Raw genomic sequence first — 25814 nt, 5'->3', positions numbered from 1 at the left:
GTAATAGATTCTTTTCAGTTTATTTTTTAAGTCAACTTTGTGCACCGAAAGGCTAATCGGTACTGAACCTTACAGTTTAAGGTGGACACGAACCACTATGCGTCTCCACCGAGCATCGAACCCGGGATCCATCGGGGAGGCCCTCCTGACCGGTTCAGTTAGGCGACTGCTAATTACGAACACCGATGCATACTTGAACATACCAAAGCATAGGATTACGACCATGAAATTAACACGATATGAACTTTTTCCCTGCTCGGAGGCGATACTTTCTACCAGCAGAAATCGACGCATTCCTTGCTGAATCGCTAGAAAAAAAAAGCACGTTTCCGCGATTTTTAATTCGACGTGAAAAGAACCGGAAACAGAACCTGGCCTTCGGGGCGAATCACTTCCTCTGGCCCGTAACAATGCAGCCAACGGCATAATCATTATTCCAGGTTATGATTGCATTAACTAAGGAAAAGCCAAAGTCGTCACACACGTGCACCGAATCAGGAATTTCCTCAACATAACATGTCCAAGAATCCAAGTTATTAAGATTTATATACATATTTATTAACGGCGTTAAGTACTTTTCGAGCATTAAAAAGCAAACATGTAAATACATTTGATTAAGGGTTTTATTAGTCCTACGTGGCCGTGGGGTCTAAGGCTTTGCGACTGCGGGACGGTATGGGTTCGAGTCCGCCTGGGTAGTTTCTGAGTTCTCAGCCTGTGTATAGGGCCGGCGGCAATCCACCATCGAGAGGAAATTGGGGAGCTACGAGTGAGTAGCGCAACCCGGTCTGGGAAATCTCCTATAACAGGTAAGGGTTCGACGTGCTGACATCTCGTCAATGGTGTTACCGGTTTAAGATCTCCACACCTCTAAGTGGGATTGTGGGAGGGAGACTGGTAGTCGGGAGATAGGCCAAGGGCCTTCTAGGGCTGTAGAGCCATAGGTTATTTTTAAAGAGTTTTAATAACTGACTCGTTGAGATACAACGTGCAAATCCAAGGGGGATTTCCCCCACCAAAAATCTTGACTTCAAAAATCCTCCCACCAAAAATTTCCCGGGGGAGAGTTTTTCTTGTAACAACAGAATATAAGCAATTAGTATTTACTTCTTATGTACTTTACTAAGGATAATATCCAAAACGCACAAAATGGTGACTGCAGAATGCTTTCTCTTTTTCGAGAGATTATTACTTCGTCTACACCAATAACAATATGCGTGCAATAAAAGAAGAATGCAAGTCGAACATAATTATAAATAATAATAGTTTTGTATTAATACTAATACAAAACTAAACAAAAGCTTGCTCATAACAAAACTATTTCATAATTTATTGACATTTTTAACCAGTTAGTAAAGGAATTAATTTGCTACTTTGCACATATCTGATATATATAAAAGTAACTAATTAATTACTTTACGAGTGTATTTAATATTGTTTTTTTTAAAAAATTGTAATTAATTGGTTTTATATTTAATAACATTATAAATATCCATGTCATAATAATGTGTGTGTGTGTGTGTGTAGATTAAGATCTTCTTCCTCCCCCACCAGTCTTCAATGATTTCGCACCCTGATTTCATGTAACATTATGGTTAGCACGAAAGGCACACCGAGTTACACCATCTATGCTGAGTACACGGTGTTTACATTTGAAACAACTAAAATATTCTTCCATACGTGTACAGTAAACGTTGTAAAGTATGTATTAAGCAGCGCCATTGTTTTGTACCTAATAACGGTTTATACGAAACTTTACTCCTCTCGGTTGAATAGTTATCGGCTTTTAAAAATGTGAAGTGATACATTGTTTACATCTCACGCGGCCGCCATTACAACTTCACTCGTGACCTAGAGCTTGATTCTGATTGGTTATGCTACGGACAGATTCTATCCTTGAGAAATGCCATAACATCTGAAATTTAAGATTTTAAGGAAAATGCTTTCGTCTACAGCGGGCCTTAGAAGCACTCGAGGGGAAACAGGCAGGGGTTCATAATCATGGAGATCCGACAAGAAGCAAAACACTTCTCCCACTGAATCACATAGCAACATGCCTTGACCTTGGGTGATCGACAGGTGCCCATTCCCACTTCCGGCTACGTCTACCAGAGCTTGAAGGAGTCACGTTTGTCTGTCACGTACAGATCTTACGACTGGGCGATCACTGATCATTCGAAGGAGCAATGTACTTGGTCAGCGAACTTGACGCCGTTTCAAGTTACCGACCAAGACAGAGTCTTGTCAGCCTCCGTGGCAGAGTTGTTAGCACAGCTACGACGCCAGGGGATCCCGGGTTTGAATCCCGGTGTGAGCATGGCTGTTCTTTGTGTATGTTCCTTCATGAATTTCATCATATCATTACTCATTCTCATCGTAGCGATTATCCAAAAGTGACAGAAAAGCGACGCTAAATAACAAAAATCAAATCAAGAGTGTCTTGCTAGAGGCAAACACTTAAACCACCTACTCTATACAGGGTGTCTCCTAAGTAATAGTGCAAACTGACACAGGTGAAAATACACGATAATAGAAGCAAAAAAGTCTCAGCAAACATGGGTCTGCAAACGAGTCGTTTTCGAGATAATAATGTGTGTAAATGTGTGGTTACAATCAGTCATTGATTGCATTTTGTAAACACAGAGTGCTTTACTCCTTGCGCGGTCCGATGTTTACTCTTTGTTTACAATACATAACATCTTCAATCATCGACATCGTTGTGATTAGTCAAAAGCGGCAGAAAAACTACGCTAAATAACAAAAATTAAATAAAATCTAATCAGAACGCTGATGGTGTAGGACCATCCCCCTTCATAAATTCGTTAGTTCCCCTTTTTCGTCGTCTAAAATCAAGCAATCCCCCTCCCATTTTGAGAGAAAAACTAAAAATACAGTTTTAATGAGCATAGTAAGTAAGAAGGCCTCATCCCATCTGCCTTTGAGAAAGATAGTATTGCACCATTGATGCACAAAATGCAGAACTGAAAACTGTAATTTAACATGTCCAGTGGCGTATGTGTTTTTTTACCTGCGCACTCTCTCCAGGGTTTCATTGATAGTTCCGACTCATTCTCCGGGGGGGGGGGGTTGCTTAATTTTACATGTCATGGGGAAGGGAGCAATTGTGATTTGTTCTTTGGTTAATTGCCGATCATCGCAATTGACGATCGTTACCTCCAAAATTTTTGCGAACATTCCCTCAATTTATTGCCATTTTGGCACTATATTTTCCCCTCATGGTCCCTGAAATTGAAAATCCTGTATAATGCAATTGTGGTGCTTCGTAAGTCAAATACTTTTTCCACGGCTTACTCTTGTGTCAATTAACAACGTATAAGCCTCACACGCCCTCCTAATAAGCCCATGAACACAGTGACGTGCCCAAGGGGGTAGAGGGGGGGCAATCCCCACTTTGGCCCAGCTTCCCCGCTAACAACAGAACGTAAAATGCAGGAGCTCTATATTTTTGTCGTAACTACTAAAAATGAAGCGTAATTCCCTTCTTACGAATATGCTGGGCACGCTACAGTACGAACATATTTGCATAGCATTACTAAAGCGTAAAAGAAGCAATCCTACCTTCAAACGATCCAAAATATTCTCCAGAATAGCTTCAACACACACAAGAAGTGTCCTGAATTATCACCATTGCACACGTATGCATATCCACACTGCACCCTCAATAAATTACACGAATCAGTTAAAATTAAAACGCGCTTGCGAAAAATCTTGTATCACATAATGACAGCGCCACAGTTTTATACACCACTTATTTTGGTCAATATTGAACCCGATTTTTACTTCCACTTTCCAACAGAGCTTCTGCGTTCTCCCAACAATGATTGCACTATCTTTTTTCAAACAAACAAGAGGGTGTTTGTAAAAACAACACTGAACTTTCACAGTCGAATGTACTTCTTTCCACAGCTTCACTTGCTCTTTCGATAATGACACCAAGGCAAGTACTCGCACACACGTGGGTCCGTGGGACTCGACTGCTGGTAGATAATTCCCCCAAGATAATCCTGTGGGAATTGGAGCTCCTTTGGGAACGAGAGCACAAAACACAGGTGGTGGGGGGAGTCACCGCTGCGTACACACACACACAGGTACGTTTGGTTTATCTCGGCTGCTGTTGGCGACTGGAGGCTTGTCGGTTGGTTCGTCGGTTACCTGATCCCTTGGAAGAGATGTGCGAACGGTTGGAAGCAGTGTTGCCATGTGCTGGGAGTGGGATTTCCCTTCACCTTTGGTAGGGGAAATATTTCTCCTTTAGACTTTATTCTTCCGTTGTTAAGACTGATTGATTCTTTTTCTTTATTTTACTTTCGTGACACTTTTGACTAATTTGCGAAGATGTGGATGAGTGATGACATGAAGAAATTGATGAATGGACACTCGCAAACATCCATACCCAGGCCGGGATTCGAACCCGGGATCTCTGTCGTCGTGGCACGGTGTGCTAACCGCTCCGCTCCGGACACCGGCTTTAAGAAATGTATTATTGAGAGGGTGTCCGAACCAATTGTCTCAGGAATAATGATAATATAAATGATTAAATGAATATTTTAATATAATTTATAGGTCTATACACAGTGTAATAAGTTGTATTATTATTACTATTACATGAACAAGTATAATAAGTAAGATTAGAACAGAGATATAACCACGTCTTCGAACAAGTCCGCCACCTTGGAAATTGGCATTGTTTATTTCATTTACAAAACAAAGAGAAAGCTTGTTACTTTATTGTTAATAAAAGAAATAAAGCTCAGTTAGTTTTTATTTAAACAGAATAACAAAGTAAAAAAAATGCGTTAAAGCGAAAAAATTGAGTGCAAAATACAGGGACCAGTTTATGTTTTCGTCTTCTGGCAGTTAAACCAAAGAATAAACGGTTTCACAGTTTTCAAACTTCCAAAAATTAGTTTTATGTGAGAGGACATATAACCTAACGCTATAGGGAAAATTTCCTCTTAACTTTCATTTAAAGTTTTTTTTATTGAATGTAAGTTAATAACAAAATAGAATAACTATAAATTTTGTGTGAAATGTAAAAAAACAAACAAAAAAACAGTTGTGCTGTGTATTCAATTCACTATTTGGTGCATCGAGTAGAAAAGTCTCCCACTGATATCATCATAATAATAATAAATTTGGATTAAAATTTGTTTTCATTAATTTAAAAATAGTTACGTTATAAGAACCATGAGTTCTTATTATAGTTGTTCTTTGTACTATTCAAGTTTTATCCATTGCCTTACTCGCCTAATAAAAAATTCTGGTGACGCCCATGGATTCTTATTCTAGCCACAGCACAGAGGTGACAACATGAATGCATTTTACCTCTTGAAACAAACCGTCTCTGTCCCATTTTTGTAAGTTAACATTTTAACGGCAGAAAGTCGTAAATTATACGGTAAGTTCTCACAGTATAGATGGCAGCACAAGGTTCTTGACTTTGTATTGACCACAAAAGTTAAGCAAAGCCTCAAAGATAACATTTATTGTACACAGTTTTATACAAGGGATTAGAGTCCTAAAACAGGTGGAAACTTATATTGTTTTCTTGAAAGATTGTTACAATAATTTACAGTTTAACTTCAACTCTTCTGAATGAACATTTTCCACGAATTTATAAGAAAGAGCAACCAATTTTGTTACGGATAAGGCAATGAGTTAGCTACTGTCAAAATTCAGTAGATAATTTCATATACAGTATCTAACATTCTTATTCGTACACACAGATTTTAAAGGAAAATACACTCTTTTGAAATTTTTTCTTTACAATTCAATAACTAATATAATTAGAAACATAAAATCTTACCCAAATTCTGTATAACCAATGAAAATAATAAATTAAATAAAACTGAAAGAGAAACATGTCATGTTTTGTACAACTTTCCTATTCGTACACTTAATAATATAAAAGAAAATAGTATATTCAGAGCAAATTGACTGACAGTTCTAATACTTTGATGCGTATCCTTTGGCTTTAATTACTGCTTGACACCTGTTCTTCATAGAATTAACCAGTTTCCGACATGTTTCAGAGCTTATTTTATTCCACTCGGCTTGCACAACAGCTTTCAACTCTTGTTTGGACTTGACGCCTGCTTTATGGACGCCTATTCAAAATTGCCCATAAATGCTCAATGGGATTTAAGTCTGGACTTTGAGCTGGTGTTTGTAGTAGTTTGGGCACATTCCATATTAGCCAATTCATGTTAACTCGCGCCTTATGCTTATTGTCATTGTCTTGTTGGAATCTGTAGATAGGCGGCATGTCCATTTTTTGGGCACTCTGCTTTACATTGTTCTTCAATATGTCCAAATAGACATATGCATCTATGATACCATCAATAAACTGGATGATACCAACACCATTGGACGACATACAGCCCCAAATCATTAATGATCCACCACCGTGTTTAACTGTTGGAACTGTGTTAATGTGATCATTGTCTTTAATTTTTTTAATTTTCTCCAGACCCTATTTATCCCATCTGACCCGTATATATTAATCTTTGACTCGTCTCACCATATGACACTATCCCAAAATTCCTGGCCTTGTGGATGTGCTCTTTCGCGAGTGAAAGTCTATTCCTGCGATTCACCTTATTTACATACGGCCTCTTTCGTGGTATTCTGTCATGATATCCATGCTTCCACAAGGTACGTCGGACAGTTTGATCGAACATCCTCTTGAACGCAACATTTTCTAATAACGGTCGTAACTGAGGAACACTTAGTCGGGGGTTTTCTCGCACTCTTTTTAAAATAAAGCGTTCATTACGTTTATTCAACCGTCTCTCTTTTGGTTTTCTCGGCACATTCTGTGTTGAATCTTCCTCTCTAAATTTGTTTACTATGTATTGAACTGTGGAGTGTGATTTATTGACTGTTTGTCCAATTTTTCTTAACGAATAACCTCTAAGGGCCAAATTTATAATAACATCCTTCAGATCGGAACTAAGTTCCTTCACCTTGCCCATTTCGAACATGCTGATAGATAGACGATAGGCCTACAACAATACCGTTTGACGGGGAGCGCGCCTGCATGTTCAAACTTGTTACGAAGTTGCAAACTGCACGAAATCGCCCGAATAACGGTGGCGCTGTATGCGAGGAAGATTGAAACTCTTGCCTGTACGAATAACAATGTTGCATGAAACAGCGTGTTTCTCTTTTCACACAAATTACATGCTCTGTTTATACACTTTGAACATACATTTTTATTGACATTTGTTGGTGAAACCTTCATTAACATTAATTTCCAGGTACATATGAAAATGATTATATTTACTAGTAGATTTGACATTTTTTCATCGGAAATTCTATGTGTACGAATAACAATGTTACATACTGTAGATAAATCACTCCACGGCAACTGTTTGATAGATCTCGTTTAGTCGATTTGTGAAATATAAAATATCAATGTACACTTCTGTATGTGATATTTATTAATTTCTTGACGACATTATAATATGACAGTGATAAACAAGTAAGGGAAAATGATTTTATAAACACCCCAGTGGGCGGATCTTTATAATGTTAAAAGAACAGTTTTCATGTTATTGACGATCACAAAAATTAAGGGCTGTGCGACTTTAAAAACATTCTGTTCTGTGCAAGAATATATGAAGGAAACTTATCTTTCTGGGTCTTTTGGGAAGCGGAAGAAACTCATATCTCCAATTGTTCTTGCAATTTATTGCAGAACAACAAGTCCACCCTCTTCTCGGCATTGTGCACCTTCAAACAACACTTTTACCTTAGCCACTTTTAACAGGGAACGCGCCCAACATTGGGGAAACCTGTATCTGCTAGGCGCTGTCACTCAAACGTCCTGGCCACCAATCACGTTGCTCGCCGCGCTAGGGACAGGAAGATCAAAGGAACCGACGCTTCGGTATCACTCTCTATAATCCTCTTTGCTTTGGGCATGCATTTTATTTAAATTTAAATTCTGAGAAAAACAATATATTTTGGCCAGTGTTCGTCGTTTAAGATGTTAATGAGAACCTAATTTCCTGAAATGACAAATGTGATGCATCTTAGGTTAACATTGGATACAATAATAATTCGGTTTTTTATGGCGTTACGCAATGATACGCCGTGCTGCCATCATTTTTTTAGGTGACATATTTTAAAGAAATAAATTGTGTGTGCGTGTCTACATGGACGCACAATCATTTATGAGCATACTACAATATTTATAGTAGTTCGTATGATCAATACAATAACAAATAATAACAACAAACCAACTTGAAGAACACCGAAACCTTCCTTCCTAGAGAAAAAGCATTAATAAATAATAATAATAATAATACAATTTCAATTTATCATGATTATACAACAAATACCATTTTTATTTTAATATGAATGTGTTATTATTTATTCTATTCATTTGTGGTTGGCGTTCCGGCTATTGACTGCACCTGTCATTACAAAAAAGGAACTCTCCAGTCCAGTGGCGTACCCAGGATTTTCAAAAGGAGGGTGTTACGTATAGGCTACTTCTTTTTAGTAGTTTGCCCTAATTTTGCCATCTTTTCCTGCCATTGAATACTGTGCAAAAGAAAGGGGGCTTATGAATCCCACCAACCCTCTCTTGGGTACGCCACTGCTCCAGTCGACTTTATCTTCCCTGCTCCAGTGGCCTGGAATACCACATTTGTCTAGCTTCTTGTGGGGCGGAAGATGGGAGATATTTAACTAAACTAATTAATTTCCACCCCCTTTGCTCCTACAGTCCGCCACTGGTTGCGTACCATGTTTATTCACCATTGGGGACGTATCGCATATTTTAATAAGCTGTTTCTCGTCCATGTACATCAGTTTACGAGCAGACTGAGCGCCTCCCCGATGGCGCAGTGGTAGGTAGCGTCGTCGCCTTGTAATCAAGGGGTCCCAGGTTCGATATTCAGTCCTGATTAGCCTTACGGTGCACAAAGTGGACTTAAACCACTCAAACCAAACGAGCAGACTGAATTTTAACCCTCGGTGGGAAATTTCACGTGATGCGGCAACACTGACTGAAAGGAGAGCATGACGGCTGCTGGAATGCGCATGCGCGTTGCACACCGGATGTGTCCCCTTCCAGTTGAATTCTCGTGGCAACACCTGTCCTGTACACTGAACTGCATGCACTCTTCCTTGGCAAGCTGACGTCTTGCCTTCAACCTTCTGAAGGCCATGCACGAGGCATTTCCTCATTGAAGACACGAGTGTGTCATCCAGATCCAGCGAATGCAACAGCCAGTTCTTGTCTAGGAAACCACTAAATTACCAGCTATTGTAGATCCCGACATATTCATAATTCATGGAACCATGGACGTCCGCAGGATTTTTTCCAGGGAGGGGCAAGGAAGGTATTTTTTTCCTGGGGGGCGAACAAGGCACATTTTCCCCAAATATAGTGTTGTTCCCTAAAAGAACATTGCTTAAATTTGAATTTATGGTGTTCATGCAATAATTAACACATATTATTGTGGCAAAAATGAAATTATATGTGTGAAATAAATAATTTTTGGTTTACTTTCATTTTCCAGAGGGGGGCACGGCCCCCCCTTGCCCCCCTTCCGGACGCCCATGCATGGAACTATTAATTAGCCTAGGTCCTTTTTTGAAAGGTCTTTGGAAAGTTACAATTTCCTATAGCTATTTTCTACTCTTACGGCGGCCGATCCTCATACTGGCAAGGGAAGTGGGGAGCGTGGATTACGCCGCAGACCAACAGCGGTGGCGCCGAGATTTACGACGCGGCGGGAGGAAGTACTACGTGCACATCGTTCTACAGGCTGCTGCTTTTCTTATGGTTCTGGATTAGTCGCTTCCCTGCTCCCCACTTCCCTTGCCAGCATGAAGATCGGCCGCCGTAATAGAAAAGACCTATAGTTGTAGTTATTTCTTTAAAGAATAAAGTAACTCAGTTGGAGTTATTATTTTTTAAATGTTTTGAGAAAGTTACTCTTTCAAGTAAAAGTTATTTCTCAAAGAATAACTCTTTTGCTGTTACTATTTTGAAAGTATTCTTTTAAAGTTACTCTTTCGTATTTACAGTTATTGCTTAAGAAGTAACTCTGTTACAGTTACTCTTTTTAAAATGTTTTTTTAGAGTTATTCGATAAAATTTACCGAGTTATGTACAGTTGAAGTCCTGATTCGAACGTCAGTTAGGTGTCTTTGACACAGCTCGAGAGGAAGTTGACCGGACGCGCATCTGGTTTCGAGCCAACACTTGTTTTTCTTTTTAAAGGTGCATATTTCACTTTAACGACAGTGTTTAAGAGATCCACTCATTCACTGCGGCGTTACACTCCCAAGGTCTCTATATTGCATAAAGAAATAGCACAACACAATGACACAACGTAGCATAGATAACGCAACCGCAACTTCACGTTAAGACATTTACTCCACGTGGACTCGATCGACAAGAGTTGTCAGTTCCTAAAACGGACGCTATTGTTACGATAGGTTTGAGGGAAGGATTTACAGGGTTGCACGCGGACGTTACGATGTTCGTTTAATCATGTAGCAGAGGGAACTGATCTTTCGGAACTTTCTTTGAGTGAAGTAGCGTTCGAATCAGAACTTCAACTTTAGCTTTCAAAAGTAATTGCAGCTTACTTTTACTTCATTCTAGAACTCGTAGAACTTATTCTATGTATGACCTGCAAGCAAATCCATGACGAGTTTAATATTAATACAAAATTTAATTGAAAATTTACAGGTACGAAAATATCGAAGTAATTGTCATATCACCATTCAGAGTCATCGGCTAATCGCGTCGATGAGGATGAATGGTGATAATATGAGACAGATGGAAGGACACTAACTTACCCAGGCAGGGACTCAACCTCAGACCTTCGGATCAGGAGTGCCCCCCCCCCCCCAAGGTCAATGGCGCAATTCCCCCCAAAATCATGTCATGCGTCCCCAAATTTATTATTCGCGCACTCAAACCATATAGTAATCTCCACAAAGTAATTCTCAGAACGATAATATAATACTGTTCCTCCTTGAAAGAACTCTCCCCCTCCCCGCTTTTTGGGGGTTAAATATAATTATTTTAGTAACCCACAACAAAAATTACGTGGATTTTATCTTCAGTGCAAATTTAGCTTGTTAAAGTATTTTTTTTCTGTGACGTGAAGTTAGAAATGCGGATTCGATATACCTAGTCTTACCATAAATACTGTCACAAAGTTTTAAGAAAATTGACACAAAATGCTGAGAGATATTTTAATATCCTAATAACATTACTGAAATGGATGCATGACAAATCTAAATCACAAATCAATATTCATAATGGCCGCCCTTAGCACGCACACATTCCGTAAGTCTTTGTGCCCACGCATCAGTTGAATTACGCAACACATCGACTGGAAAATGAGCAACTGCCTTCAGAAGAGACCGCTTTAAACTTTCAATATTGGGATGTCTCTTCTTGCAAGCCATCTCCTGAAGCTTGGACCATAATTAGTAGTCCAAAGGTTATAGGTCCTGACTTGCAGAAGGCCAATCTGAAGTGGAAATGAAGTCTGGAACATTTGCTATGAGGGCACGCTCCATTTCTGTGGAAAAAGGGGTAAAACATCAACCAAAGTGTACCAGCAGACAGTGCTAGAGAGACTAGTCAAGAATCTCAACAATACCCTCTTCCATGGTCAGAACTGGAGCTTCTAGCAGGATTCAGCTCCAACATATGGGGCCCGAACAACACAGCAGTAGCTGGAGGCAAATGTTCCAGACTTAATTCCCACTTCGGATTGGCCTTCTGCAAGTCCGAACCTATACCCTTTGGTCTACAAATTGTGGTCCAAGCTTCAGGAGATGGCTTGCAAGAAGAGACATCCCAATATTGAAAGTTTAAAGCGGTCTCTTCTGAAGGCAGTTGCTCATTTTCCAGTCGATGTCTTGCGTAATTCAATTGATGCGTGGCCACAAAGACATACGGAATGTGTGCGTGCTAAGCGTGGCCATTTTGAATAATGATTTGTGCTTTTGATTTGTCATGCATCCATTTCAGTAATGTTATTAAGATATTACAATATCTCTCAGGAATTTGTGTCAATTTACTTACAACTTTGTGACAGTATTTATCGTAAGACTAGGTATTTTTGTCCCAAATGATGCACCTGCGTTAAATTAAGCAGTGTACCAACACTAAGCATTAAGTGATGTTATTAATGAATATCGAGAATATCGCTTACGTCTTGTAATGCACCTATAGTATAAAACTTCACATTCACCTCAGCATAGCGCCAAAGAAACACTCATTCATGCAACACATCCTTGCGAGCGAAGCGAGCAAGAACATTTTTATATCCATCTCTTTGGAGGCTTTCAAGAATATTAATTTAATGGGGTGTCAATACTTTCTTAGGATCCCGAGATAATTAATTAGTCTTTTCGAGCTTCTGTTTTGGCACGTTCGGGGTCTAAACGTCGCTAAATACAGTCTTCAAAATTTAATGTTCGAACTCTCTCTTCACTACAGAAATTTCTTTACAACCTAAGATTTAACACTTTATCAAAAGCTTCCTATCTCCCCCTTTAAATTTAATACTCAATCCTACCACCATAATTTCCATCCCAATTTTAGGCTTACTGTTGATATTGAAGAGTCTATATTGCCTCCTCCAAAAAATTAATTCTCAGTCTCCACACAAGAAATTCCGCAACAGTCTAAGACAATAGTAATACGCAAGAACTGGATACCCTCCCTCAATTTAATTTTCAATCCCCCTCTAACTAAAATAGCCGTCATAATTTAAGACCTAGAGTTAAATACTGCCCTCCCCCCAACGTTTAATTCAGAATCCCCCCCAGAACCACGTGTAAAATAAGGTGTAATATTTTGGAGGTGGATATTTCTCCCACCCCCTCCCTTCCATAACACCCTTAAACACTTTATCTTCTTCATCTAATGGATTAAATATGGTGCATTAAAGGTTTAAAAGTTTTACATATATTTTGGAAAAATATATAAATGTTGAATTTTATATTACTTAAAGGGGAAAAATCCCCCCCCCCCCAAATTTCGATGGCGCAGCTTGCGCCATAATCCCCCTCTGTGGGCACCCCTGCTTCGGATTGAGTTTATCACTTACAGCGCCCAGTCACAGAGACGGCTGATTTCTTTGGTAACCTCGAGCATTCCGCCGATACACAGTGAAATTAAACTACTCTTGAACGACAACAATCAAGACTCGAAACCACAGCAACCAAAGGAGACAAGATCACTACCAAGAGCCTCAGCAAACACCCGAACTGGGCTACGTTTACATTCGAGGAGCAAGGTGGCGCTGGTGCTGTTGACTCAGGTGCAGCTAGGAGCAGCTTATCAAACACAGACCACAAAGAAGTCCTTTTAACTTTCAGTGTGAAGTCGAGGGCCTTTGTCGCGTGATGACTGTAGGAGACAAGCACCAAAGACAAAGAAGTGTAAAAGTACAGGGTGCCTGATAATTAAGTGCCCATTTTAAAATTGTTACAACTTCTTTACATCTGTGACGTTCCATTCCGAGTCCAGGTTATTACGTCACGGTAACCTGTCCAATCTCCTTGCGCGCAGGGTTATGAGACAGACTGTCCTTATGATTGAGCCATCTCAGGACGGGATGGCAAAAACGAAAACGTAACTTCTTACCTTATATCCAAGGTTTGTTGAAGCCTTATCAATATTAACCGACGCTGAGTAACACAAATGTCACGATCAACATTCACGACACGCAATCTCAATACAAGGATCCTCTTAAAATTGTCTCTTCATATCTTCTCGCTTATATCTCAATCATAGGTCTATCTGTATATCAGTATCTATGTACAATAATCTCTCTGAGCCTCGTACTGCAGTTATTTGGATACTTTATAGTTTCACTAGAAAACATTAGATTACAATCTAATCTTAAACACTAATGACCCTCACAATTATTTAGACGACATAATGTAAGACCAGAACAGGTGCGGATCCACGAGGAGGGCAAAACTTCCAACTGCCATGTAATAACTACCTAATAATATTAAAAACTCATTCGTTCTGTATTTTTATCACCACGTTTAACAGCCTCGAGAAGTCCGCTGTATGCTCATGATAGGCTAATCAGAACTGGACCTACAGTTTGAATTGGGATCAGAACGAGTCTACAAGGTGCCTTAAAAGGGAATCGGACCGGACACCACTGCAGAGAATGCGTTTTTATTTCTTTGTCTATTCTTTTTGCTCCTCAAATCTGACCTTCGGTTTACCGTGACAATGGGGGGAATTATGATAACAACAGGGGCGTAGCAAAGGGTGGGCGAAGAGGCCCCGCGTCCTATGGGCTTATTATTTTTTTTTAATGTAATAAGTAGAGGTGAGAAAAATAAATGGAAAGGGCTAATTTTTGTGGGCGATAGAACTACAACATTATGTTTTAACCGCTTATATATTCTAGAGACACATTACAATTTGAATGAAGACGTCAACTATTTAGCATTTTAAATAAACCTGGTGGTAGCCGTCTGATTTTAGAATATTCAGGAAGCCAAACAACAACAATGAAACGTTCTCTTGCAAAGGTTGATAAGCATAAACACAAATTTTGACTTCTTATAATTTAGCGGTTCGAGAACATCCAGAAACATTATACACAGCAGAAACAACAGAAAATTAAGGAAACTTCACGTATTTGGTGAAATGTCTTTCAAATATGTCCAATTACCACAATAACATTTCAGACGTACACAATAAAATGATATTCACAATAATTATCCACGTTCTGAAATTCAAAATGAACTGATACAGGTAAAGAGCAACGATGTCAAAGTGACTATATTAAAAAAAAAAGTAAAATTAGCTAAGTCCAGAGATTTACTAACTTCACATTCAGTTTCAATATTTACTTTCAAGTTCGAAAATTCTTATTTTACATTCAACATTATTTTGTAAGTGAACGTGACCTAACAGAAAACAGCACAACAATGTTCAACATACAACAGTTATTCTTCATTGTTGAAGCTCGTTACAGTAGCTATGAAACTACATCCAAAACTTGAAGACCCGACACGTATAAGAATTCTATTCTACTTTTACTTCAGGTAAATGTTCTTAATACCGGATTTCCATTCAATAGTGGAGAGATGCTGGCAGCTGCAGGATAGTACGTAAAGGTAAGTATTTGAATTTTATTATTTTCAGTCGCTTTTCTGTAGTTTATGGGTAGCAGTGACGATGCGAATGAGTGATGGCGTGATTAAATTAAGCAAGGGGCACTTCTAAGACCACCCATGCCCAGGTCGAGAATAGAACCCGGGAACTTCGGTGGCAAGATCGAAAGTCGGCCACTTAACACACTCGGTCACCTAATCGGAGTGCTTATGTTATTAATGCTACATTGATTTGGCTTATTTTACTTCGCTTTTCTGCCACTTTTAGCTACTCGCGAAGATGAAGATGACGGGACAGTCACAAACAACACCCATTCCCAGGCCAGCATTCGAACCAGGGACCCTTATTAATTATATATATGTTCAAAGGTGTTTGTCTGTAAAATAGATAAACCCTGTGGGGAACAGGTCTTAAGAGTGCCAAACCCTGCCAACCAGATTTCAGTTAGATGGCGCCTAGTGAACTCATAGAATCCCATCACCGCTGCTGTATACATAGATTAGATTGCAGAATGAATGCTAGTTATTCTCTTTATCTGCTATTTTATCTACTAGTTATATCCTGTGTGTTATATTTTGTGCTAACAAAATGTAACACACAGGATTTTCCTGAAGTAACTTGGATTCTTGCTGTAACACGATTATTACTTGTCTCCATATTAAACACACTATAGTTGCTAATAAAGGCAGTTTCTTTTTAGAAATTAAAAGTACTTTACCCTATATCTCAAGGATTCTTCTTATTCGGATGGCAAGAGAAACTGTAGGACCTCTCCCGATAAGGTTTTTCCCTACCGTTTGGTAGGAGACCTCGTGGAAGTTCCATCTAGGACAACGGGCCTGCCTATGCGTTGGTGGCCCTATACTATGGTGTGATAGTACATGAGGTTTTCCGAGCTAGTACGAGTTCGTCTGCTCCGGAATATTGCTTGGTCGGGAAAGTCCTACGTTTCCTCAGCATCCACTGTTTTCATACTGGGATGAACTTGGCCAGCTTGTCACAGTACAATTACAGTAATGACAGTAATCCCTGAGATTTTTCCATGTCACTTCAGGAATGTAGGTCTGTAGTGAAGTAAGTGTTTGTAGCCAGTATGTAGGTATGCAGATAGTAGGTATGTAATGTAAGACCACTAACGGTTCTTCCTTTTGGGTCTGCGAAGTAATTCTTTAAGCTTGTAGGTTAGGTTGAGTGATAGGTATTTCAAGTGCTTTGTGCAATATTTATTACCTTACATTTAAACATGTCAGTATTTGCGAATTCAAAAGGAAGAGTGGTGTATTATAAGAGATCGCTGTGGACATGAAAGCTAGCTCTTGTGATACACAGATGCAATCGACAATTATATCGAGTGTATTTAAATGCGATATATCAAGTCGATTGCAGTTGGTTCTCCGGCGCAAGGCTGTAAGGTACAAATTGCCTTGCGTCCCTCTTCCAACTGAAAAAAAGAGGCCCTCACAGATGGTAGAGACTTTGACGCAGTTGTGAGGCTTTGAACTGACATCTACCTGTACCAACGCTTGTTGACCCCATCTTTTCAGGACCTTAAGAGACATAGATTGCCCACGAACCAAACCAGATGGAAAGCACATCAGACGTCTAACTTAACGGCCTCGAAATCAACAACGCAAGGATTCATTCTAGGCCCCGAATTGTCGAATCTAAACTTGGAGCCATCTCTAAAAATATAGGAAATATTTCGGATATCAAAAGCACAATAGATTTTGCAGATGACGTAATAATTGTTATGGAAGGTAATTCAAGAACAGAGTTGGAAAGATAGACCAGTATTGCGATAAACTCTCTCTCGAGGATTTGTGTGGTACGGCAAAATTGATGATTGCCACCCAGAATGCCCACGTCATAATCCTAAAAGGTAAGCTCAATGCTAATAAACACTTACAGATAAAACTCAGAGTAAAATCTTAGAAGAGTAAAGGAAGCTAAATATCTAGGTGTGAAATCACGAGAAATGCAACGATGATATGGATTACGTAACTTCAATAGCTAAGCCTGTAGTAAATAAATTGGTAGCAATGGGTTCGAACACGTTCAGACTTCCAATTTCGCTTACAAACCCATACATATTCATCATCTACAACGCGATAGTTTATTTCGACGGACCAATCTGAGAAGACTATCTAAAATATATAACATATGTAACAAAAATAACATCACAAGTGAAGACCAAATAATCGAACACATAACCACCGTATACTGGTGCAAGAAAGGCCAAGAATAGAGAATGTTGATTGTTCTGACACAACAAATTTAAAGGAAACAAAATTTCGTTAAGGATAATTTTTTAACAGTACTTGCACTTCGATAAAATATCGAGGAACAGTACTTGCACTTAGGTAAAATATCGAGGAGAAAACTTGATTACTGAAATTTGCAAATACTTCATTCTATATTACACTAATACCATAGTATATTTACTTACAGGATTAGAATTCAGGCGCCAGCCCCTTTTTCTCAGGCACTGGCCTACGCAGGATTTATTTTTCGATAGGGGCTGGAATTGTAAAGGTGGGTGTGCTTTTTTTTGGGGGGGGGTTCATACACAATACGATATATCATATTTTTATATATTTCCTCTTTCAAAATGGCAACGGGGGTATTTTAAGGGTGCTTTGCATTTGCCACTCAGGTTTTCCCCCGAGTTCTTCACTGCTTTTATTGGAAAATGTTGATTTTCTCAGAATTTCTGAGGGGGCGAAAGTGGCCTTCCTCAAGAAGGTTCAACTGGTAACAACATGAATAACTATGACCGACTCTATCATTTCGCTACAGATTCTAAAATTTGTCTAGCAAGAGTGGAAAAAAATATAATGACATACTCTGATCAACACGCCATCGAATTCAAGGTTCACCTAAATTTTCAAGATTAAAGACCCGAGAAAAAGTTTCGCCCGGAATTCGAAGAAATACGTTATTTAAATTTCATAATACATTTTCTGACGTATGCATTAAGATTTTGTATCTATGCACTTTCAGATGTAAATTTTAAAGAACAGATTGGGTGGGGGAGGGTGAATTCTGATCTTGCCCAGGCCCCGCAATATGTTGCTACGCCAATGGATAACTATGTACAATAATAACCATCTATTCTGTTCTGGACCCCTAAAAGAGCTAATCCGTAGATCATAGTTGTCTCCTGCTAAAATAACCATATAGCTATTGTGCAATTGTAGGTTCGGTGAGGTACCAGACTTTGAAATTCGCCCTACCAACAGTAATTTCTGGATCCGCCACTGGACCAGAATGGATAAATGCACTCCGTAAGAAGTCAATAGTGTTTCGAAGAAAAAGGACATTAGTAATCATCATGTTGGAACATATCATATATATACGTAATTGATTGTGATACCTGAACTCAGCAACTTTGGCTAGAGACTGCAAAAATACGCGGTGTGAGCCAACCAAATGATGACGACAAGATCTGTCTGATCATCATTTGTCTTGGATACTAGCTGGAACAACAAATTGTCTCGTTGGAAGATTTGCATAGGGTCTCACTTATTACACACTCGTCAACCAACCTCCCCGATCTTCGTCAGAGCAGAATGCCTTTGTTGTCAGGTTCGATTTGTTAGGTTCAGATCTCTTAGCATAAATTCACTGCAATATTCCAGGTCTTGACCAAAAGGGTATTATTTACGTAGTAAAATACGGAATATGCATATATGACTAGGTACACTTCGAGGACCTTTATATATAGTCATATTTTATTTCAACTAAAATTTTGAAAAGAATGAAGAAGCAAAATGACAAGAATCGTCCTCGGCATTATCTTCAAGTTTCGTCCAATTCTTCTTCACCAACACTTACACAATGTTTATATCCTATTCTGAAGTTGTACTTTTCCCTTTTCTCAGATCATACGGCAAGATTGACTTATCGGACATTTTATTATTCTGGAAATTTAGTAGGAGGTTACACAAATTTACACAGTTCGACACTTCTGCGGTATACCTTTTTTGCAATGAAGATCCTCCTAAGACAAGTCAAGTAAGTTACTGCAAACTCGATAAACTAGCAGCATAAAACTGATAAAATTATAATAATTAAGAAAGTCAAGAGCCTCCACCTCGTGACGTCACCTCAACGTTTCCGCTGAATATCGTTAATGAACCTACCTTACATATTCAACCTTGGATGTCGTGAACTAGCAGACATTCTGCAATGAGATGAACATTTACACGCTTTTCAGTGCATATAATTGCCACGTTCTTGAGATTTTATTACTCGTGCCAGCAAGCGAAACTCTGTTACATTCCAAATCGTTAGTTGAAAACAGGTTTCGAATTACAGGTCTATTCGGCCGTAGGAAAAGACGTTGGAAGCTAACAGAATCTTAGGATCCCACGTAGACTATGCTTCAGGCAGAAAACTGCGTTCTTGGTAAAGCGATTCAGGACTGACAGAAGCACCAAGTAATTGGTTGTTGAGAAAGGGATGATCGTCAAGGGAGGGGGAGGGGGGCTTCCTCCAACTCTTCATGCTGTAGGGTTAAGTAGTCTTTCCGAGTTCAGTTCTGTGAAAGGTAAAGGGATAAATACCTAATCGCATATTCGGCTAGTTTATTCATTTCCTGACCATTCATCTGAACCTTTCTACACAGACTACAAATGGAACAAGCATCTATGGATTGTAAGGGGGTGATCGCACAAGATCTCCGAGTAACAATATGCCTTGCCCAAGAAGTTACTTTCTTTTCGTCTAATGGTGGAGAGTTTAGCACGACTCCAGGCATCCCGGGTTCGACTCCCGGCATGGGCTTCTTCGTGAGTATTCCTTTAATGTAATCATATGATCACTCATCCTCATTGTCGAGATTACCAAAAGTGGCAGAAAGCAATGTAAAAAAAGCCTAATTCAATCAATCAAAACCTTTTCGCCGAATTGCTTATCAGTATAATACTATATAACCGCATTTAAGCTGTCCATTTTTTTAGGTGAAACGAGAGGTTTTTTTATCTTCCAGAATATACAATAACTACCAAATGCAAATTTCAAGGTCATAAATTACGTTATCTTGTGCTGGTAAGTCGTTAAGCAAAACAGGAATACACGCCAGTTGTACATACAAACGAACACTGAGTCTTTGTTGTTCTTCTTCTTTATGCGGTTCACCCTCGTAGATACAAAGGTTTTTATGACCAGAACAGTCATCAGTTTGAAAATAGGCGTTGAAAAGAAAATTATTTATGTATGTAGATGAATGTTATTAATAAACACAGACTTTATAATCATTCAAAGTGTGTATAGTGTGACACCCTGTATATTTTGGTTTTTGTACTTGATAAAGGGTTCATGTGTTGGTTTTTAATGATGAATTTTAAAGGGACAAAAAATTACTAATTTATTACTATCATATATGTTTCTGTTTATGGACTTGTCCATAATTTAAAAACAAATCACCTAACAAACAGCTTCAATGCGCCATTGCTAAAGAAAACACTCTGAATACTATTTAAGCCTGCGAATCCTGATTCGCTACAATTTACACAAGAAAACAGCACCGTGAAACGAGAAAACGAGAGTTTGACAAATGGCAACAGTGAGTCATCGGATCAATTATTGTGCAAATACCATAAGGAGCAAAAGTGCATTGAAGAAAGTATCTTGTTCTCTCCCACCCACGAAGTTTGACACAGATTATGCATTTCTCTCGATTTCATCCACTTTCCCAAGCACTGAGTATGGGAGAAACTGTTGCATGCATCAAAAGAATTACCTGAATCCCTCCCTTTGTGTGTGCGTTAGGTTTAACGACATTCCGTTGAAGTTTAACTTACAATAGATACACCGTACATATTTACGCATGTACGCATAGAACTGACCAGATTAACATCCTTTTGAAGAGATCACAGCAAAATACAGTCGAGAGAAAGAATTAACGTAGTTATAATTGCGAATTCTACACATACAAATGCTTTCTACGATCACACTCATTCTATACCTAAGGTCATCTGTTTACAACATACTGGCCTTTACAGATAAAACATTTCAAGTTTCAGCCTATTAGATACAAAATATACCGTTAAATATATCTCCGAAAGAAACATTAGGTCACGGACAACCTTTTAAGTTCAACCTAGTATGTACTCATTACGTAGAAGAAACATCCAAAAAATGTTGCACTAATAGTATCAGATTGCTTTTACTTGCTGCTACTGGCCGAGAGATTGTGTTGTTGGCTCACATCGCCTATCCTTTGCGATTTCTAGCCATCGGTACTGCCATTTTTGATCCTAGAGCGGTAAACTGCTTCAACATCACCACCAGTCGGCGCCACCATCGTAGCCAAATCTCAAATTCTTTGATAATACTTTCAACACCTTTGAATCAATATGTTGATGATTGATCTTCCTGTATGTTGACATCTTGGTGGGGAGACAGAGGTGTGACATTTCCCTAGAGTTTATGATTTCTCATTATTTACGGAGCGTGCTGAATGGAGCTGAAATTTTGATTCAAACACAAAAGGCGAGAAACTTTCACCGATTCTTCCCACGTGGCTTACAGGTTACGGTGTGTTTACCGTGCTGTAAAACCATTCCGTGTACTGATGTCGTTACAGGTGTAAACACGCTGGCTTTTTTGTTCCTGCAATAAACTAACGATTCTTCATTCCACAAGAAAAGTGTTTGTACTTTATCTAGAACCCGGACAGCATTGTTAGACCGTAAAATTATGCAAGATCCTTATTACGATGGTTTAGGATGTTAAAAATGAAGTTGTTTTGTAGCCCTTGTACACAAGACTATCGCTGTTTTGCCCTTGCACTAATAGGCCTATATTCTGATGTTTAATTTCACTTTAGTTTGTCATAACTTTTGTGCTTTGGGCACATTTCTAGATGCGTGCGTACTGTCACGTGTCCATTAAAACTAATGCCTGAGGTGTTATCACGGCAAATCCATTGCATGATGTGGTACACGTGCGTGTGTGTGTGTTAAAAGTTATACACTGTGGCGTCTAACACGAAGAAATAGAACAACTCTTAAAAGGACGAATGCGATTAACTGCACACTAGCAGGTTGCGAAAACAAAGTTTAGATTTCCAGTTTTCTTTAGACTGTTTCAGTTTCATAATTAATTGACTGTCACTTTTGATCTAGAAGCAGAAGTGTGTGACGTAATATATTCAAGCACACAAATATCGTGTTCATCTCTAAGATTTAATCGATTTTTAAAATAATACAAGTCCATTTTTTTTGGAGTTTCTATTAAATATAAAAGTTCGTAACGTTTCTTCAAGCCTTCGCACACCCCCTGGGAGGGTATTGCGGTTCTCTGGGGCTCACGTAGGTTATTTGTTCCCCCAACACTTACCGCGACTTCAAATATATCCAATCTTCCTTAAACTGATGAAGTGGACAAAAATTAGCCACAATTTCGCAACCAAGAATTTCAGGTTCGAATCCTGGTCTAGACGAGACCGAAAGGAATGCCATCTCGTCTCGTCTCGAAAACTATAAGAGACAGAAAACATCTCGTCTCATCTCGAAAATATTCGCTTGGCCCGACTCTTAAGCAACGCTACAGTAGCTTCGGCTTTATATGTTGAGAATCGCCGATAAAAAAAATGAAGAACTTGTTGACATTTCTAAATAACAGATGGCAGTGTACAATATACATTAACTGCCTAACATCTTATTAAATTGTGTTAAACAAGAATCATAAAATGTTGTTTGAATTTGTTCGAAAACATAACTTTACCACATAGTTTTGCAGAATTGGAAAATTTTGGATACATGTTTCTGCAGCAGATAAAAATTCTGACTTCCCATAGTTAGTAAACTTACAAACATTTAAAAGAATGAACTGTGCGCATCACTTTTCGGGCACCTCCTTCATGCGACTAGCTCGCCGCCAAACAATCTCATTGGAGCCGGTGCCATGTATTCCTTATAAATTTATAATATAATATTATAATGAAAATAATGCAAATACAGGAGTATGCTACGTTGAATATTAATGCATACAGTTGCCTTCTTTGGAGTAAGCAACTGGATGGAATGGTGGCGCCTGACTGGTATTCGGGTGGTCACTGGTTCAAATCTCTATCTTCGTGAGCATTTCTTGAAATAATACTGGGATGGAACTTTTCAAACCGAAGCGACACACAACTAGGCAGAATCGCAGCTCAAGATAAAATTTTCACCCGGGCGATGTAGACAGATTTTACCCTGCCCCCTCTACTTTATCACCTGGCCCTTGCATTTTCTATTTCCTCTAATTAAAAAAGACGACCATTTAAAATGCTTTAAGTGTTGGCCTCCCCGATGGCGCAGTGGTAGCGTCGTAAAGCAAGGTGTCCCATGTTGGATACCCGGTGGAGGCACATGGTGATTCGGATCCCACTTTAAACTGTAGGTCCAGTCCCAATTAGCCTTTCTGTGCATAAAGTGGTCTTACAACATCAAGATAACAGTAATCTCTTAGCATAAATTGCTCCACTTGTTCTGATACAGACTGGATATGTCCGTGTCCCTTGTCACTTCGGTGTGAAACCACCTCCCTAAGAAAGCATTCATCGCGCATGCACGGTCAACAGACCGAGGTGACACGATGCACGCTATTGAGAAAACGGCCCCAGTTAGAGCGACATGCAAGAGGCAACCTGAACGAGCACGTGTAGTAGAGTCCAGCGCAGATAATTCTGCCGTGCGATGCGCGAAACAACTAAAGAAGCAGTGTTGCTAATGGAGCAGGTAGAAAAATCGCTGCAGTGCGCCGATGCACAGCTGTTACGTACAACAATAAAATTAGAGAATTCAGGTCTATCTAACGTTGAGTTTTAAACGTCATGCATTATACCAGGACTAGGATTAATATGTACTAACAAGTGGCTTTGTATGTAGCTACATACATATGGACTAAGAATTCGCAAAATATGAACTAACACATAAGTAAAATTACCAAAAATGCTGCAAAGAAGACTTCTTCATACGATTCCTTATTTGAGTGATTTCAAACAAAATAAAAAAATATATATATTATTTTTCATTGCATTAATGCACTGGTGGCGTTCTAACTTTTCATTCCCAAAATCCGTATACACTGGTATGGAACTGCAACGGCAGATAATAACATGCCAACGTGTTAAACCGCTACAATTGCACCATAACACTCCTCCTGAAGCAGTATTATTATTTCCTCTCTGAGATCGGCGACAGTCGGTTGCCTTTGTTGTACATTTACAAAGGATGCCGGCTTCCACAACAATAACAAGTACATATACTGCCACTAGACGATAAGCTGCGCGGCTTTTTCTTTTGTTATGAACCAGGGCCGGCGCTAGTCATTTTGCCTCCCTGGGAGGTGGCGGCAGATGCCGCTCTATTTCGACCCCCCCCCCCCCCGGTCATTACGCAGCAACGGAAAATTGAAAATCAATATATTCCTAACTAAAACATCCAAATATAAAATAAATAATGAGACTTCTTATGCTATTTCAATACTATTCAGCGCAAAAGAATATCTCGCTCGATCACAGTCTTCAATAGGCTTATTTTTTTTCTTCTCTTCAAATTTTGCCGCTCTGGGCGATGGGACGGTTCGCCCTCCCCTTCCGCCGGCCCTGCTATGAACTTGGTCACCCATCAAAGCATGGCAATTTTAACACAGAAAACAATATGTATCGCATTAAGCAGCAAAAATGACAGCCTCCTCTATGCAATTTCTACAAGAACACGTGCCGGAGCCAGAGTTGAAATGATGTTGGAGCCACATAATTTATTTATTTTGAATAATTCCAAAATTATGAAATATGAACAATTTGTTGCTGCTGTTCGCTGCTCTCTTGCCAAAATGCTTTATTGGGATGCTAACACCATGACTGGCTTCCTCCTTCATGAACTCGTGCACGTTGCTTAGAATTTCCCGAGCTTGGCTATGCAAGGTTTTTGATTTCAACTTCGACAGAACTGGAGGCATTATGGAATTTAACGTTCATTAGCAAACACACACTTTTACATACACACACGCAATACACGCACACAACGTCAAACCGGTCAAATACTTAGTATAAAATAAAAATATGGTGCTTCCAATCCAACAAAACTCACCGCCACTTTACCTGCCTTTTCCCCTTCCGTGACAGAAATAGTGCTTCATTATTACAGTTGGCAACACTAGTTACTAGCTAGCCAATGAACATGCACTGCATAAAAGAAGCAAGCACTACGCCGTGCTATATTGCCACATTAGCGTCCCTACCGAACGGTGGGAACCGCGAGCTGGAGCGCTATTCAATTGTTTTCAATGATGTTTGCGCGAGTGTGTCCAGGAATGGAATGACAATGTGGCAACAATAGCGAAGGTTTTCGAGCAGGGTAGAACACATGATGCTAAGAGAGAGGGAGACGAAACGAAAATTCGTTTCTACGCAACGGCAAATTTACGTGTGTGGCACTCTACTGAAGGGAAACTTTATGAATTTTGATTTATTCAGTTTTATTGTGGACCTAGAAGAGACGCCACTTAATGTAATAATGAGAAATGAGGTCGTGTCCCTCATCCTTACGGCCGTATTATTAGCTTAATCTGTTTCTCAGGAAGCTTTCAGATCGAAGTGTCAGGTGCTACTTAATAATGAACGTTCAGAAATAAAATAAACCTTTTCTACCGCACGTGTAGGTTG

The 25814-nt window shown here is 39.3% G+C and overlaps 1 protein-coding gene across 6 annotated transcripts in view; it reads right to left on the bottom strand.

Annotated features, from left to right (window-relative positions):
- Window positions 1-25814, bottom strand: part of LOC145997278 (uncharacterized) — a 323875-nt gene that overhangs the window by 201707 nt on the left and 96354 nt on the right. The window contains exon 1 of one of the 6 annotated variants that reach the window (XM_083134163.1): window positions 3580-4150. The exons of the other annotated variants lie outside the window; for them this stretch is intronic. The gene's annotated coding sequence lies outside the window, so the exon portion shown is untranslated. Of the gene's footprint in view, window positions 1-3579; window positions 4151-25814 lie in introns of those variants that run through there. 6 annotated transcript variants of the gene reach the window in all.

This window comes from Lepisma saccharinum, chromosome 13 (assembly GCF_977018435.1).
Source record: "Lepisma saccharinum chromosome 13, izLepSacc3.1, whole genome shotgun sequence".
In the NCBI taxonomy this organism is placed as follows: domain Eukaryota; kingdom Metazoa; phylum Arthropoda; class Insecta; order Zygentoma; family Lepismatidae; genus Lepisma; species Lepisma saccharinum.
The sequence above is the reverse complement of the archived record's forward strand: the minus strand, read 5'-3'. Positions and strand labels throughout refer to the sequence as shown.